The sequence below is a fragment of the Cavia porcellus genome, unplaced genomic scaffold (genome assembly GCF_034190915.1).
Source record: "Cavia porcellus strain 051 isolate PalLab524CR breed Dunkin Hartley unplaced genomic scaffold, mCavPor4.1 scaffold_1, whole genome shotgun sequence".
Classification (NCBI taxonomy): Eukaryota; Metazoa; Chordata; class Mammalia; order Rodentia; family Caviidae; genus Cavia; species Cavia porcellus.
The window spans coordinates 53,399,227-53,417,681 of NW_026947484.1; the positions used below are offsets into that span (position 1 = coordinate 53,399,227).

Genomic DNA, 18,455 nt, shown 5'->3' on the forward strand with positions numbered 1-18,455 from the left:
GGCACATGGCACAGGGGCAACATTTCAAGGCAGCAGCCATAGCTAAGAAGAAAACAAGCCTCTTCTCCCTTATCTGTACACAGGCTGCCCCAACCCTTAGGTGAGTGTGACACTCACAAAATCTCCTCTCCTTCTTTTTCAGAGGGTGAAAATATTTATAAAATAAGAGCCCTGGCTCCCCACTGAGTCTCTGTTATATTTCTAAACTTCTCAAGTAGACAAAGTGTATCTGCCTTAACAGGTGGGAAGGGCAGTGTGGCTTGGCCTGACCTGTAACTCTTACTGTAGCCAAATGAATCCCCAGGAGGGTCTGGCCAGCTCCAGAATGTGTCTCCTTTACACTCTAAAATGTAATCACGGCTTCCTGGAGACCATCAGCTCCTCCAGAGGTTGGGCATTTGCACTTTTCCCCAGGAATACTCTCCAGAGCTTGGTCCTCATGAGCACTACAGATCACCGCGTCCCACGAAAACCTCCAAATAACACCTATCTAAGTGTCAAAATGGTGCTACCTTCCACTGGAGCTGTGATGGACAGGGTAGCCAAGTCCCCACCCTGTGAAGTCCCATTGCCTGCAGTGTGGTCAAGAGCGGTTCCCCCTCTTGCTCAAGGGAGGACACCCCTTGTCTTGCACCTGAGCCTTCAGAGAGCCCCTCAGCCCAGTTCTTATTCACGGTGGTTTCTGTCATTTTATCACGACTCTCCTGATTAGTCAGAAGCGCCCGCTCTGAAATCTCCATCTGGGTCCTGCGCGCAGTGACTCCAAAGACCCTGCTGACGCCCATGAGGATCATTGTTCTCACTTTTCCTGTGCTCATTCATTTGCCCACCTAGAGTGTATGTTTTCAGCAGCAAACTAGAGTTCTGGCTTTGTGTTAAACATTAAAATAATACAGAACACAAGGGCAGATAAATAACTGCCACATTGCATGGAAATAATCTAGGTGCTTATTTTTTTCTCATCTGAGCCATTTACACATTCTTGCCACTTGTCAAGCTTCTAAATTCTTCTAGTTCCACCTAAATTGTTCCAAGCAAGCAGGTGAAGTTTTCTGAAAGCCTGGTTGTGAATTTATCCGCCACTGCCTTCTTAACCCTACCGAAAGTGTTCCCACTGTCTGCTTAAGCAAAACTTCTAAGCTCTTTGGTCAGCGCTCAGATCCTCCACAGGATTCAAACCAACTGGGAAAATTTTATTTTTCCTTTGCCTGCCAATAACCTGTGCTATGCTTCCAGCACGCTGGACAAGCGTCTGATAACTTAGGTATGTTGGCTTTCCTTTTTCTTCATGTCTTCATTGTGGTATTGTATTGTTGTTCCTACTTAGCTCTTCTTTTTGTATTTTTGAGAATTCCATCCCTTGTGAAGGTGCAGTTTCCTATTTCTAAATTCTGACATCACTTTGCTTGTCAGCTGGCCCTTACTACATGTAATTTTATAATTTTTATATTCAACTATTTTTTTCTCATAATAGAAGTGTTTTTGAAGAAAGAGATTTGTTATTATTTATCATTGATTTCAAATGCCACATAGTACATAAACCAGATTGCATGTTCAATCTGTTGACTGCATGAAAAATTATTTTATTAGCAATAAATCCTTTGACTTACAGCAAAGGAGACAAAGTGAAATATTTGTCATATAAATCCTGTGTTCTCCTGGCTTCCATTACATAATTAAAAATATGTCCCCATGAAAAGAAAATAGCACTGTACTAAGAAGAAACGTGTGAGAAATGAGAAATGTGATGATTGCATCAATAAAATAATGAGCATCCTATACAAAACACTAAACAGGAAATGATAGACCAAGTCAGAGGTGATTATCCTTCTCTAGTTATTTTCATTGCTTGACAATGACTTCAAAATAGTTTTTGGGAAGTGTGTAATTAAATGAAAGCAGCCTGTATTTGGTGTGAGCCGGTTTGCATGTGTAAGTGAAGTCTAGGAGATGACATAGTAGGGAGAGAACAATGTCACATTTCAGGCAGGTCCAGCCGATGACTGCCTCTCACTTCCAATCCTACCACCCAGCCTGTATGACTGCTCAGATCTGGTTGGCAGGACACGAAGCTTGGAGACAGATTGCAGGAGGATTTAGAAATCATATGCAGGTGTAAACTGCTCCGTCTGCCATCCGCAATCTCCTCACTGGAACCCCAGCTCACCCACTTACTTTACTTTCTTGATATTTGCTGTGGCCAACATGAAAATGAGGTAGGAGGCAGATTTTAAATCAACCATGGAAAGGGCTTTTTGCCCACCTTTCCCAGGACCTAGTTCAGAAGAATCTCAAGTTCCTGGCCAGGCTGAGCAACTTAGGGAACCCATCTCAAAATAAAATGTAAAAACCACTGGAGTAGCTGAGTGGTAGAGTCCTGGTGAGTTTAATCCCCATGACTACAAAAGAAAGGAAAGAAAAGACAGGACTACTTACTAAGTCAAGTAAAGTTCAAATGAAATAATTAAAAATATTCTATTCAAAATCAGGCAAGAGAAAAGGAAGGAAAGGCAGCAGGGAACAGATGGAACAGGCGTAAAATTATAAATAACATGATAGCATTGTCAGTAAGCACGTTAAAGGTAAATGACTAAACTCTCCTGATTAGCAGCACACAGAGAGCACCAAAGTGGATGGAAATAACGGCAGGGCCAGATTGCAATACTTGCAGTGAACAAAGGTATAAAGGTTGAAAACTGAAGTGATATGAAAATCTAATTAAAGACACTTAAAACAACTCTATTAAGTTAAGGGAAAGTTGACGTCAAAGAAAGAAACATTACCAGGCACACAGAGGTTGTCACATAATGATAGCAGCACTAATGCACTGGGGAGCCACCTAGAAGTTCTGTATCTGTGTGCGTCTAATAACAGAGCTTCTTCTTGCAGAGAGCAAAAAACCAACACGACTAGAAAGAGAAAAGACAAGTTAGCAATGATAGATGGAGACTGCGACACTCTTTTAAATAGTTTATGGAATGAAGAGAAAATTAGTAGAGATGTCAAAGACTCAATGCACATTAACAACCAATTTCACGTACTGATGTTTATAGAACACCCTACACAACAACTGCAGAATTCACATTCTTTATACACACGCACGGAAAATCACCCAGAGGGACCAGATTCTAGGGCAGAAAACAAGTTTGAGCAATTTTAAGAGACTGTAATTGTAAGGATATACTCTTTAATTTCTATAGAACTGGACTACAAATTGATCACAGCAAAAAAATTAGAAAATACTTCAATAGTTAATAATATAAATACAGCAATTACAATTGTAATACTTGATAACAAAACAATTACTATTGAGTTTTTAAAAATTACTGCCAAATTTACCTAATATTTTGATTGAAATAAAAATTTAAATATATCAGTGTACAGTGGATTGAACTAGAACAATAGGTAGATAAAGTCTACCTATTGGTTTATTGGAAAATAAGAGCATCTCGTATTAGTAACATAGGTTTACATAACAATAAAATAAATAGAACGAATAACGTAGAAGACTCAAAGAAGGAAACACGTAAGAAGATAGAAGTCAGTGAAATAGGGAAAGAGAAACAGAGTATGACACGTCACTAAAAGTACTCCAGGCAGATTATGAAAGAAGAAAGATCCGAATAATCGGTATGAAGAATGACAGAAGAGCATCAGTAAACCAAAAGGATAATAGAGGATATAACTGAATTTCCATGCTCACAACTTTAGTGTCTTAAATGAATGGAAAACTTTCTTAAAAGACACAAATTACCTAAGTTTATTAAAGAAAACGAGATACTCTGGACAGCCCCCTACTACTTAAGATAATTAATCTGTACTTAGAAGACCCTCCACAAAACTCCTTTCCTTGTGAATTCTTCTAAACATTTGAAAAACAAATAACAGTTCTAAAAGAGAAAAGAGTAGAGATCCCTCTAATATGGTGCAGGGGACCCACATTACTCTGATTCTAAAATCAGAAATAGGAACAGTACCTCATAAAATTGCTTTATTATTAATGACAGAGGCAAAAACAATCCTTAACATAATAAAAGTAAGAAATCTAGTAATGAATAAAAGCAATAATACATGACCAAGTGTGATGTATCTTTGCATTATAAGATGATTTTAACATTTAAAAATCAAATAATATAAGACTCTATATAATCAAATTTGAAAGAACAAGAAACCCAGAATTATCCAAATAATATGGGAAAAAAATAAAAATCTCCATCCACTCATGATAAAAACTATTTTCACATAAACACTAATGGATATTTTATCACTGTTGTTCATTGAGTTGTGTAGTGTGTGCTTAGTTTAGAATCTACATGATGTAATCCCCACACTCCCTCAAAAGAACAGTGAATGTTTAAATTTTAAAAAAAAATATTTCACGAAAAGACATATTCTCCAACACTAAACTCCACATTCTTTCCTTGATACTTTGCTGTATACTAACTGGTAGCAAATGAGCCTTGCATCCAAAATGTATGTAAGTTAGACAAATAAAAGCAATAACACAATTGTCCTCTGGGTCCACATAGCCCACAGCTGACCTTGGTTCTTCAGACAGCCCCGGTTGGGAGAGAATGGAGCCAGCACTACCTGCACAGCTATTTGGACTGGCAGTGCCAGCTCTTCCCCATCAAAAGAACTTCTCTGAATAACACATAAAGTCAACATTGGCTGCCTCCCAGAGACAATTAATCATAATACCAAGAATTAGAAAGGTCTTACACAGATTTTAGGAATATTGCATTCCTTTACCTTAACATCCCCATTCTACCTGCTGGCTTTCATCACAAAAAATCCAGACATCTTACCAAAAAAAAAAAAAAATATTAGTGCTACACTCTTTATGTATTTTAATCAAAGTCATTGATCTTTGTGATACCAGCCCTGCAAGGGGAAAACAAAACAAAACAAAACAAAAAACAAAACAAACAACAACAACAAAAAAACCCCTCCTTTTTTGTGTTGAAAGCACTCCACTCTATCACTACTATGAGACCCATTCCTGTTCCTAAAAATGTTGGCAGTAAAATCAGGGGAACCCAGTGCAGTTACATGGAACAAACATGGTGGATGAGAATGAGCAGAAGAGACTGCTTAGGTTGATGATCTTTATTCACAGTCTTACTCTCCAGGGTTGGTGTTTGTTTGTGCTTTGGTGTTACAGACAGGTCCTCATCCACCCCTACCCCAGGGCTTGCCTAGCTAAATATGCCCTCCACACTAAGGCACTCACCTACGCTTCTAAAATCTTAGTAAATGCACATTACTTGAGCTAAATTGTTTATATGTGTTAGTCACTGCCGTAATGTGCTGTATCTTTACTGGCCTCACTTTAGCCTTTCAGATATGGGTCAGTCTTCTTAGGAAAACTATATGCTAGGTTTTTCTATAGAACAATAGGTTGTGATTTTGGAATTTCTTGCAACTTGAAAGTTCTTGCAAGCGATTGTCAGTGTTTCTGTGCTCTTTCGCTGCATTTCAAGTGATGAAACCTTTACATTTTCTTTGCCAGTGTACTGCCTTGTTTCTCAGAGTCTTTAAATTTTCATAGTGGGTCAGAGCTCTAAGTGATCTTTATTATCAAAGAAATATGTTAACAAATATGTGAAATATTTATTATCCTTTTTATTATCCATCTGGCTTTATCACATTTGTGTGAGACTTGAGTTATTAAAATAAATATGGGTAATAGTATCATAACTTTAGGGACATAAGTTTCCCTAAAGTTAGAGAAAACAATGACAATATCACACTCCTCACAGTGCACAAGGAAGCAGAGATGAGAGATTTCTGTTGTCCACCATCCTGTCTTTAAGAGTAGAGGAGAACTGAACAGTCCAGAGGTTCCCAGATACACACCTCCGACATCTCAGGCTTCCCTCATGACAGCAGGGTGTGTGATTTTGAAATGCTGTCTGTACAAAGTGTGGTCACGCCTTCTTGATCTCCGAGATAGAACGGGAAAATGAAACCCAGTCTGGAAAAGGCTATCGTGTCTCTGTGCCCTGCCGTGGTTGCCCTCTCTTCACACTTAGTCGGGTTTTGTGTTTCTGAAGCTGGTGCCAAATCACTTTATTATTTAATTGGCTTGTTATTAAGCAAAATTTCTTGCCAGAGCTATGCTGGTCCTTTGACCTATTTCCAGTGGTTGGTTCTTTTCTCTTGATAATATGCTATGATAAAAAGTATATGGAGTTTGAACAGCTGGGCTCCAGTCCCAGATCTAATTTTAGTACTCTGACTTCACATAACTTATTAAACCTCTGAGTGTTCATTCCCTTCTATTTATATGAGGCTGATAATTCATACTCTGTAGGGTATTTTGTGATAGTGAAACAAAACCATGTAAATTAAAGGATTTGGGACATAATGGGTCACAATGGCTGCTCAATGCACATTTGTTCTCTTGTCACTCGTAATCCTGGAACCATATATGTTACACACTCAAAGGTCAATGAAAAATGATTTCATTAATGTGCTTTACACCGAGATGTGGGCAAGACTAAGACATAAAAAGTCGATGGTTGAAAGACAGAGGAGCAGCAGCCTAGGCCTGCATAGAGGATTCATGTTACTGAAAGAGGGAGAGATGCAGGCCTGCAGGAAAAGCTGCTGGATAGGATCTGTGACCATCAGCAGAAGAAACCACCAACTGCCATAACCCTCCCTCCCGGGACACAGAAAAGGTAGATGGAGGGAGAAAGAATGCTCCAGCTGTGTGCCTTCATGCCCACTGCTGTCCTGCTGGGGTCATTCAGTGACTGAGCCCAGTAGGAGACACAGAGTGTGGGAGCTCAAACAGTGAGGTCCTCAGCCACCCCTACCCCAGCCACCTGACTTCAAGGGTGAAGCAGGCTGCTCCTGGAGCAAGTGGAGAACACTGCTCTTCTCTCCAGCTTCCATTGCTGTTACCCCTGTGTTCTCTTTACCTGCCCTGATCCCTTTTCTCACTGTTGGGTATCAGCTGAGGGCACCATCTGGGAATCAAGGGCACTTTGTGTGATTTCAGCATTTCCTCCACAATCCCTCACAAAACCAGCTGTGTAAGGGGAACAGAAACCTACCCCAGAATCCCTTGGGCATGCACAGGAGCAGATACATGTGCTCTTCATAGTTCTGTAGAAAATAAACAACAACCAATCTTTGCCTATTGAGCTGTTTTTCTGAGAAAATGACTGATGTCTAAGTGTTACTGCTAAAATGCAGTTTGAGTAGTCATCGTACCCCTGCTGCACAGCCTGATACACCCATGGCCACTTACATATATAAATGACAGAGTCCCTCAGTGCCTGGGTCCTGGGTTGCTCTGGTGACCACTGTCCCCTATGCTTTCCCCTCCAGAACCTGCAGTCTCATCTCATCTCAGCCTCAATGACTGGACTCCTGCCTCTTCTCTCAGGCTTCCTCTGGGAATTGCTGCCTGTGAGTGACTGAATGAATTTTGAATGAACAATCAGTCTTTATGTTTTGCCTCTCTGTTAGACTAATAAATATGATAATCCACCTTCCCATGCTTGGGATATCTGATCACCCTTTCTAAGAGCACTGAAGCCTCTGGCTCTGAACTCAGAACAGGTCCCTGTCCAGCCACCTGCCAAGGCTTCTGTCCCTGAGCTGCAGTGGAGTGTGCTGCTCACTGGATGAAACCCTTCCAGCTTCCAGCATCTGCACTGACTGATGTCAGTTGCCTTTCTATGGACAGACTCACGCATACTGCATCATCTGAATTCCTCACTGTTCAGATGGGTAAATCCAGATGGGAGAGGTGCTTGCATGGAAATTTCCTGAAGCACTATTATGTCTGCTGCCTGTCATCACAACTCTTTTCTGCCTCTCAATATTACCTGACAAAAAATTAAAAGAAAATCAGCACAGGGGATCAAAATTAACAGGTGATTAAATGAGAAATCTGGAGTTTAGAAGAGTTCAAAAATAAATATTTTTTCAAGACAGTTCCTAAGAAAGGTAAGAACCAGAAATTTTAATAAAAGAGTCAATAATAAGAAAGGCAGCTTGCAGAGAAGAGAAAAAGCTCCTTTGCTCACCCAGATTCAAGGATTTTCTCTCCCGGCTCATTGGTTTGCTGACAATGAGAAGAGAATAGAGTAGCAAAGGAAAAGCATCCACTGTCATAATGCAGAAATGGACGCACCTTGTTATTTAAACCAGCACAGGCCATGGATAAGTGGTATCTGGACAGCAGACCCTGACCACAGCAGGCCATGGTGCTGTGGCCTCCATTCTGCACCTTCCCAAAATGGTGTGCTGCTGTGTTCTGCATGTAAAAAGGGACACATGTGCACCTATAATAAGATCAAGGCTCTTCTGTTCCAACCCTGGAAGCTGTCAACACATGCCCCCGTGTCAGGAAGAATGTGCATTCCTGCCCATCCATGAGTTACCCGCTGCAAGGAAACCACCAGCCTAGAGCTCAGTCTTTGTTATGCATCGGCAAAGGTTTGATCTGGGAAGCAGAAAACTGGGAGTTACAGGGATGAAGGCATTTATCTTTGGGATTACAGTTACTCTGTGGGGTACAAAAAAGAAGCCCGCTGCACCTGGCCTGGCGGTGGCTCTGAGGTCTCTGCAGTGCAGCACAGTTGGCCGCAGGAAGAAAACGTGAACCTGGAGCAAAAGAGCGTGGGGTCAAACTGGATTCCAAAGGACAGAATAATATCCCTTCCTGGTGCATGGAGTTTTACAGAGCCTGGTGCCTTCACCCGTGAGCCGCACACATGTCTGGCCTGGAACTTGGAGAAGCTAAAGGAGCTGGGAAAGGCAAGGCTATGCGACAAGGAGGGGAGGAGCAGATCAGGTTCAAGGTAGGAGTTTCAGGGGGGCCTGTCATCCTCTGGGCCACAATTGCTGCTTTTCATCTAAATCTTACATGCATGGCCCCATCGCTACCCCAAACCCTAAACCATATGAGAAACTCTGGAAATGGTAATTCTGAGATGTTGGCACAGTGTAAAATCCTTACGATCCTCATATTTTTTATATCTTAAAAGTATCTGACCTTTTTGGGGGACAATATCCCTATTTATTATGGAATTCAGAGGGTAGTTGGAGCACAAAGAACCACACAGGAATCAAGCAAACATAAAGCTGTCTATTTGTGGCCATACACATTTATTTCCTGAATAAAACTTTTTGATCAGCAGTCCATCATATGTCTCAATGATAATTTTTAAATTATCAGATCAGTACCTCAGCAAGCTCTCCTTGTTCTGCCATAGCTGTGCTATGCAGTTCATTTCTAAAATACTTTTTTCATAAGAATATAAAGATCTGTGATAAGAAAATAGATGGAAATGAAGCCCAAAATTTCTGACAGCTGAAGATTAAACTGCAAGTGCTGATGATCACTCTGAAAATAAAGTGGTTCAGTGCATGTAAAGTAAGGAAAGGTGTTGATTTGTACTTGATTCATGGCATACGTCACTGCATTATGAATGATCAGTGAGCGTTGTCACCAGAACAGTGTCACACTATTATAGTTACGGGCATCAAAAGTGCAAACAATTGCTTAGCTTTTAATGAAGTACAGAAGCCACATTTTAATAATGTTAAGTTTGTAGTTCAAACTGACAAAATCCACACATACTCCAGGTTAGGGTGATAAAATTCTATGCTTAATCTTTGATATCACTTTCTAAAATAAAGATGTTCTATACCCCACTTCCACCATCCCTCCCCCAGGAGCAGCAGGGAATCTCATCCCAGTCCCTGCTTGACTGGTTGTTTATAGACAAGAGCATAGACATCAGTTAGGTTGACAACTAGTTTTATTTTGTCAAATGTGAAAACAGAATAATATTTGCAAATAAGGGAAAGAAAATAAAAATATGAGTAAATGCTTACACATATTGTGCACCAAAGTGTAGTCTTTGTTTGAATTTGTAAAGAGCACCATAGTTAAAGCAAGCCTTTAATGGAATTGAAGGGTGAAATATTTTGAGCAATTCTAGAAACACACACACACACACACACACACACACACACACACACACACATATATATGTATATGCATAATAGACATATATCAGAACCTTTGTTATTTCTGCACATGTACAAGTACATATTTTCTTTTTATCTTCAAGTCAAAATGAATATTTATCAAGAGTGCATATAATTAATAATCTTTTCCAATTGGACTTAAGAGAAACTGGAAAATTTTTAGATGTAAATAAGTTTAATTGTACAATTTATGTATACACAATGATCATATTCATTATAAAGAATTTGTACCTGCACACAGTATACTTTGATTTGTCTTCTTTTTCTTCGCTTTCCTCTCCCCTCCTTTCAACCCCCTTTCTCCTCTTTATTTGCAATGCTTTGTTTCCATTTTAGCCTTTTTTTCTCAATTTTTCTCTTACCTTCCTTCCTTTTCCTCTCCCCTCTCCCTAGTTCCCATTTCCTTTTGTACAATTTCTTTTCATTTCACTATATCTCTTGTATAATTTGGTTTTTATTTACACTTTCAGTTTCTCACACCAGTGAGGTAACGTGTGGTCTCAACGTCTATCCATTTAGAAGTAAATGCTTCAAGTTTATGCTTCCTTATGGCTGAGTATTACTCCATTATATTAAAAAAATACTTCTTTTTTATCCAATCATTGGTTGATAGTTTCCAAGGTTCAGCTATAGCAAACAGTGCCACTATAAACATGAGTGTACATATATTGCTGTGGGGTGATGTCTTTAAATCTTTGTGGAAGATACCAAGAAGGGAAATAGCTGGTTTAAACTGAACAGCTAGTCCTAGTTTTTGAAGGAACCTGCATGCTGATTTCCACAGTGGTTGCACAGTCTGCATTCTTACCAATGTGGAGAAGGGTTCCTTTGACCCCACAGTCCTAGCATTTGTTATTGTTTGATTTCTTGATGATGACCATTCTTTCTGGGGTAAGATGAATCTGGAGTAAGATTTGCATCTCTCAAATGACTATAGGCAAACATTTTTATGTATTTATTTTCCATTTGTATTTCTTCATCTGAGGAGTGGGTATTCATCTCTGATGCTCAGTTTTAGACTGAGTCTTTGAATTTAGGGGATCTGACTTTTTCCCACTTTTTATGTGCTCTAGAAATTAGTCCTGAGAAGCAACTGGTTAATTTTTTTTTCCCCAGATGGGAAATCATCTGTCCTCCATATCATTCAGTTCTTGAAAAAGTGGTGACAATAACAAATGTGTTTGTTAAGGCAACACAGATTGTTACAGAAACAGATAAACTGTAAGTGAGAGTGTTTAGTATTTGTTGTCTCATTGCAATGACATTACCACTGTCTTAGTTATTTTTCTCTTTTTGCTGAGACAAAATACCCAACACCAAAAATTAAAGAAGAAAAGTTTTATTTAGCTCACAGTGTGTGGAGATTTCAGTCCATATTCAGCTGGCTCCAAGGTAGGATGGCATGTCTGAGGGGCAACATGGTGCTGTGGCAAATACCCAAATCATCAGAGCAAAGAGACAAAAGGCTCAAAAAGGAGAGAGCATGCCTCCTTCACTCCCTTATACTGTCTGCCAGCTACCCTCCCTGTCTTAGCTACTTTTTACTCATTGCTGAGACAAAATACCTGATGACCAAAGTTGGGAAAGGAAAGCTTTATTTCTTACAGTTTTTGGAGTTTTCAGTCCATACTCAGTTGGCTCCAAGGTGATGTTGCATGGCACGGCTACAGTTCATGGCAGCTGCAAACACCAAGCTGAACCAGCAAGAGAGAAAGACACACACCTTCTTCCTGCCATTGCATTGTATCCTGGCTACACCCCTAGATGAGTGTAGCACTGACACCATCAATCCAAGAGCAAGAAAATAAACCAATCACAAATGCACAATGCAAGTTTATGAGGCTTGTGGGCCACAGACATAAACCGTGACACTCCTCTTGATGTGTGCAGCACTCACACCATCAATCCCAATGCTGGTCAATGAACCAATCACAAAAGCTAGATTCAGCCCTCACAATCACATGAGGCTTTGGGGGGACATCTGGACACAAACCATAACAACCACATGGTTAAAATTTCTGGTGAAGTATATACCTTATAAAATCTCCAATAAATGAGACATCAAGTCCTAAGTTAACAATGCCTTCTGTTTGTAAGCACTCAGGCAATCTCTCAGTATGCTGAAACTTATACGTTCTTCAGTCAATGAAGATTGACAATGAGATTATACCTTCATTCCATGGATAGCACTGGTAATACTGGGCACGGCAGCATTGGAATCTGTAAGTAACACATTTTATCCATAGTTTCAACAACTAACACTTCCAACTCTAGGAGATGTGTATAAGTAAAATGCATATGAGTAAAATTTATTTATGGACCTATCTGTGTTTTCTGTTTGTATAATTTCAGGAGATCTATACAAGCCATTTGAGAAAACAGCTACATCGCTTTGTCCTCTGGACTATCTGCTTCCAAGAATAAACTGGGAATGGGAATCTAATAGCTTCAGAGAGGTCAATGATTATGAAACCACAGACTTTCCTGAATAATCTTCTCTTCAAATTTTTATTTCACCTTTAGGAAATTTTGATTCCTTTAAAATATTCAGAGAAATTCACTTTCTAACCAACCTTGGTAGCCTTCTCCTCACTTAAAGACATAGGTTTCATTTTGTTGTTATTGTTGTTACTATTGTTGTTTGTTTGGATTTTTTATTATTATGCAAGGAAGAATTTAGTTTTTGTACCAGTTGTTTCTGAATTTTGAGCTGCTTCTATGCTGGCTCTGGTGCTCAGATTGCCACTGCAGTTAAAAAATACATTCTGAGAGCTCACTGTAATCTCAAAGCTGTGTTTTTAGCAGAAACTCCTGACTTGTCATGGATAATGAACTACTACAAATACTTTTCTACATTTAAAAAATTTCAATACTACAACCTGTGATTTTTTTATGATCAAATAGATGAATTAAGGGGGAAAATCCTTAGGAAAACAATTTATCATATTAAATTTGTTCAATTTTGGTGTTTCCAAAACTTTCCACCATTCTGAAATCTCATTTGTATTAAGAGGCTTAAAAGCTTTCTCTAGGATGTATTTCCAATATCAACGTAAGGCATAATCTGCATAGCCCTTTCCATCTCTTCTCTACTCATAGCCAAAGTTTGAAGTGACTTGGTTCAAGCCAAGGTTCAAACCATGTATGGATACCTCTGAGATTATTAACAAAATAATCTGTTCCTCTTTAAATTGCATATTTCAGGTATTTTTTTAAGGGATTGGAAAGCTAACCAAATGGAAAATTGGTACTAGAGAAGTACAATTTTTGCTGTAACTGTATTTAACCACATTGTTCAGAAGTCTTCAGAACTGGTTTGTAGGAGAAACTCAGAAGGCTTTTGAAATTCTGGTAAGAGAAGATCTAGATTCCTTGGAACAGATTGGTGGGCAATTTTGGTCAGATCTCTGATAGGAATGTGGACAATAAAGGCCAGGTTCATGAGGTTTTAGGTGGGAAGGAAGAATTTATTAAGCATTGACCTGAAGGCCATGTGCATTTCATTCCAGCAAAAAAAAAAAAAAAAAAAGTGAAATTTTACATTTCGGCCCTACCGTAAATATGGTGTGAAGCTGAGTTTAAAGGTGATGAACTAATTAAACAGGTCAATATATATATATATATATATATATATATATATATAGCTTGAAGTCTGTGGCATGAGCACGAGTGACCATATTTAGTCAAATTATAGTGAGAACACACAAAAAAAGCAGAAAGATTTACAAAATATTCTGTTTCCTCAAACATGAAGTACATGTAAAATCAGGACAAAAGGAAGTTTGAATGATGAAGAAATTTACACCATTAAACAGAAACCAAACACTAGACATGTTTGCACATAACTGTAATTCTAATGCTCAGGAGGCTGAGGCAAAAGATTATGAACTCAAGACCAACCAGGACAATTTAGCAAGACCTTATCTCAAAAGTAAAAAACAAAAATAAAAACAAAAGCAATGAAAGAAAAAAAAAGAAAGAAACTAAGCATTTTGTACAAGGACACAAAGAATGATGCTTTGAGAGTCTCTCAGGAATCAATAAGACCTTACTTTTTGAAGGCTAAAGGGTGCAAAAATGTTAACATTTTATTTGAGAAGAGAGCCATGAGCCCATACTTGAGAAGGCCAGTTAGGTTATTGATTCCCTGTGATTCCTTTCACTGTGCTCATTCATGGGCCAGTGCAGCCATCTCCAAGGTGACCTGACTGACTATTGATCAAGCTTGTGACGTATCTTAACACCAAGTCAACGTGACACTGGCATTTTTGGTATGCAGAATGTAAGATTATGGGGTCAATGAGACTTTCACCCAGATTTCAAAGGAAGATCTAGGAGATCAGAAAATGTGCACCAGTTAGAGCTCTCAGTGGAGTTAAATATTGGCTGAGGAAAGCTGCTGGCAGTGAGTGAAGCCAGCCCAAGAGAGATGCCATATGGGTTATAATCACCAAGGCTATAGTGGTGGAGCTGCCTTACTTGTTTGAAATTCACATCTCACCACCACGTGCCATGTGCACTGGATAAGGAGCTGTGTGGTTTAATGTTTATTCTGCTGAACTTCAGTCTTATTTTGAACGATTTCCTTCTAGCTTTGCATTCCTCCCTTTTGAAATGGGAATGATTATGCTGTGCTATTTTATCTTTTTTATCTTGGGATTATCTATCTTGGTTTTTTAATTTTAGACTGGTTTATAGTCAAGAAATACCTTAAGTCTCAGAGGAGAATTTGGGCAAGACTTTTGATGGAACTGTTGCACTTTTGGGGAAGGTGTTAGTACATTTTTTTGTTATATGCAGGATAATTACAATAGGCAGAATGGTACCTTCTGATTTGGTTTAAGGAGATGTGTTTTGGTGTCAAGCTGACAAGGTGTTGAAAGTGATGATTAATCTTGTTTGTCAGCATGATCAGCTTGAGAGATGCTTAGCAGATTGGTAAAGCACACATCTGGGACATCTGGTGGGCCATGGAGTCCTAACCACGGGGACTATACCCAGTCCCTCATCCTTTCTTCTCATGCAATCTGCCCTGATCTTTGCTTCTCAGCTGACATGAGCCGAACAGATTTTTTCCACCCTACCTTTCTGCAGTGATGTTTGTGCCTTGTAACTAGCTGACCGTGGACTGAGACTCCCCACATTCTGAGCCAAATAAACCTCTCCTCCTTTAAACAATAGGTGTCAAGTATTCTGTTCCAAAAATGGGGAAGCTGAACAAGATAGAACCAAACCACTGAGAATTCTGCTTAGAACGATATTAAAATTAGATCATATTCTTTTGCAAATAATGCTATGGAAATGTTGTTTAAGGAGATATAATATTGAAACTTTAGTTGTTTTCTCTTATGTAGATCCACTGGATAGTACCACAGAGGCTTAGTTTTTCATAGTTTGTGAATTGTTTATATGTAATTATTTACAATTAACTTCCTTCAGCCAATCAACAGACCATAAACCAATTTAAGCAGTTATGAACAAAGCGCTGTGATGAGAATTTGCCCTTACATTAATTGTTAATCATTAAAAGCCCAAGCTCAGGGAATTACAGTACCTATATTTGAGTTTCTCATTTATTACTGCATTAATATATTAAAATAAGACTTCTCGATCAGTAATCGCAGAATATTAAATGTTTTAAATCATCCCTATCAGAATTCTCAAGATGGTTCTAACAATGCAGCAAACACTCAAATAGATTGTGGAATTTATTTAACAACTCAGTAAACCTGGGTCCCCAAAAGCAAGGATCATGTGCTTTTGTTTCTTCACCCCCAGTATGGATAACTGCATTCTGTACATATATCTAGTTGAATTCTATAGCTAAAAAATCCTATCAAGGAAATATGATTATTTTGATTAGGTCTACATCTGGTAGACATTGACTAGAAGAAAATTAAATCATGGTAGAGTAGAAAAATATGAACTTTGGAGGCTGAAGCAGAAATTTAACACAATGTGAGAACCCCTGATAAAACAAGGAAAAAATGTTAAAGGCAGCTGATAATGCAAGTCTATTGATCAGTTAAAGTGAGCACTGCAAAAGGTGGAATGTGAAAGCTTCAAGATTCTGAATACCTAAGAGGGAGTTTCAGGATTTTTTTTATAAAAGGCCAGGAAAGTGGAGAGAAATACACCTTGCAGTGTCACTGGAGTGCATAGGATACAAGACAGACAGGAAGTCTAGTAAAAACAGCTGGAGGGGACTTGAGCTCTTTGGAGCTGGTGGTAGAGCGGATAGCACTTAGAAGGTTGGAAATTGAAAGCCATGGAAGCTGATGGATGGAGCCCGTCAGCGGGAAGCTGCACTCAAAACAGCACCAAATGGCACCAACTGTGCATTAAATATAAAGTCTATCAGAAAAAAAAAATGGCCAGGGATGTAGCTTAGCCTGGCAAGTGTGAGTAGTCAGAAAGGGAGTGGGGAGGATGATCTATGACCCCAAGAGGCAAAGATCTGTAGTGACTCAACTGCGAATTCTCTCAGCATAGACCTGGGCACTCCGTAGGAGTGGAACATATTTATGGCACAGTGGTTGATCTTAAAAGCATCTAAGTTACACAGAGTATGGTTCATGACAAGACAGAGCAGCCAGCATTTCCATTTCTTTCCCATTCCTCTGCCTGTGTTGCATCTTTTTCCAAGATCCTTTATATACTCTTAGATCTCAAGCAGTATTAGGAAACTCCAAAAAGTAAAGGACTCACTCCAAGCATACACTTCATAGGAAACAGGCAAGGCAAGATGCAGGTTTGATCTAATTCCCTTTGTGGGGAGCAGCTCTGCCCACAGGGCCATTCAGGGGGTTCCTCATTCTTGATGAATTTATATTTGTTTTCTGTTTTCCATGACCACACTGCCACTACATGCACACACACACACATGTATGTGCACACACATGCATGCACACATTTATCACAAGTGCCCAGTGTTTTACTCTTCTTCATGGGGCCAGCGATGTAGCTCAGTGCTAAAACAGCTGCCTTACAAGTGCCAGGTGTTGAGTTCTTGATATAGATATAGATACAAATACAAATACAGATATAGATATAGATATAGTCTTATTAACTTATTATCTATATTGTCCATTAAATATAAAGTCTATCAGAAAAAAATGGCCAGGGATGTAGCTTAGTCACATAATTACCTGATTGGCAAGCACAAAGTTCTGAGTTCAATTCCCAGTACAAAAAATAAAAAAATAATAATAATAAAATAAAATAAATTAAAATAAATAAATTCTATCAGAGCTAATCTTAAAACATGAATTTCCCTCTTCGGATTTTAAAATCCAAAATCTCAGAGTCATACCTGTCAGGCATTCCGCTCTCAAGATACCCCTTTTGAGAAGTTAAACAAATAATGAACTGGGAGCAGAGAGGGTGTTTGGACACCGTGGTACAAATTCTTGGAGGTGTAGCAGAGTGAGCCCCTTCTCCTAAACCTGTGAATGTGCATAAGAAGCCTAGCTGTTCTGTAGGCACTTGGACAACTCAGCAAAGCACTAACAATGATGAGAGAGTTACGGTTTAATCACAGCCACTTGCAGCTTTCCACGGTCTGGAGCAAAGGCAGTGAAAGGAAACAACAGGAAACCACAGCTCTAAACAAAGCTTTGAAAATCTGCTGTTTCCGCACCTTTATGTAACTTCACAGAAATGGTGTGCTCTCTGAGGAATCTTCTGTGCCATCTATCTGAGGATGCTCCTTACTTTTGTCTTCTGTTGGAAGATTTTCTTCGTCAGATGCTTCCAAGTGTTCCCATTTCATTTTTCCCTTGTGGTATATTAATTATTTTCCCCGTAACACCTTACCCCACAAAAATTAACAAAGCAGTTCTGTCCAGTATTCACTCATCCTAATACTTAATAATGACAGTTAATGCAATGAGCAACAGATGTCATATCTTACTTCATGTAATTTGGGGGGAAATTATCATAAATCTGATCTTTCTTTCTAATCTCTTTATTTTGATGGCATGCATACTCTAGAAGCTTCCTCTGAAAAGTTGTATCAGAGTCAGGTTTTTGACACAGCGATATTTACCTTTATCCATCATCCTTGCCATTGCTTGATATTTTCCTGAAATGTATTTGAGGAAATTTGATATCATGCACAAATTTTGGAATTTTATGTGTGAGCTCAGTGATAACTTGTTAGTTTTTTTATATCACCTTCAAATACCTGACAAATAATAGGCAGACATTAGTGAGGCACTGAGCAGTGGGGCCTCACCGTGAGCCGATTCCAAGTTCACTAGGGACTCAGCAAAATGACCGGGCTCATCATGTGTTTTAAAGATGAAAAAATGTGTTTGATTGGAAAATTGTAAATAAAATCCAAATATCAGAGACTGTAGTGCAGAAATAGATAAAAACCCTTGTGTTTAATCAAGTACAAAAGGAAAAACAGGGAATTTTATAGATTATATCTGAAT

At 39.0% G+C, this 18,455-nt stretch overlaps 1 long non-coding RNA gene across 1 annotated transcript; it reads left to right on the forward strand.

Moving 5' to 3' along the window:
• The first annotated feature begins 7,621 nt into the window (after nt 1-7,621).
• Nucleotides 7,622-16,584, forward strand: LOC134475973 (uncharacterized). Its single transcript, XR_010047331.1, has 3 exons — nt 7,622-8,822; nt 12,115-12,239; nt 12,370-16,584. It is a non-coding gene; the product is annotated as an uncharacterized LOC134475973 (long non-coding RNA).
• The last annotated feature ends 1,871 nt before the right edge of the window (nt 16,585-18,455 follow it).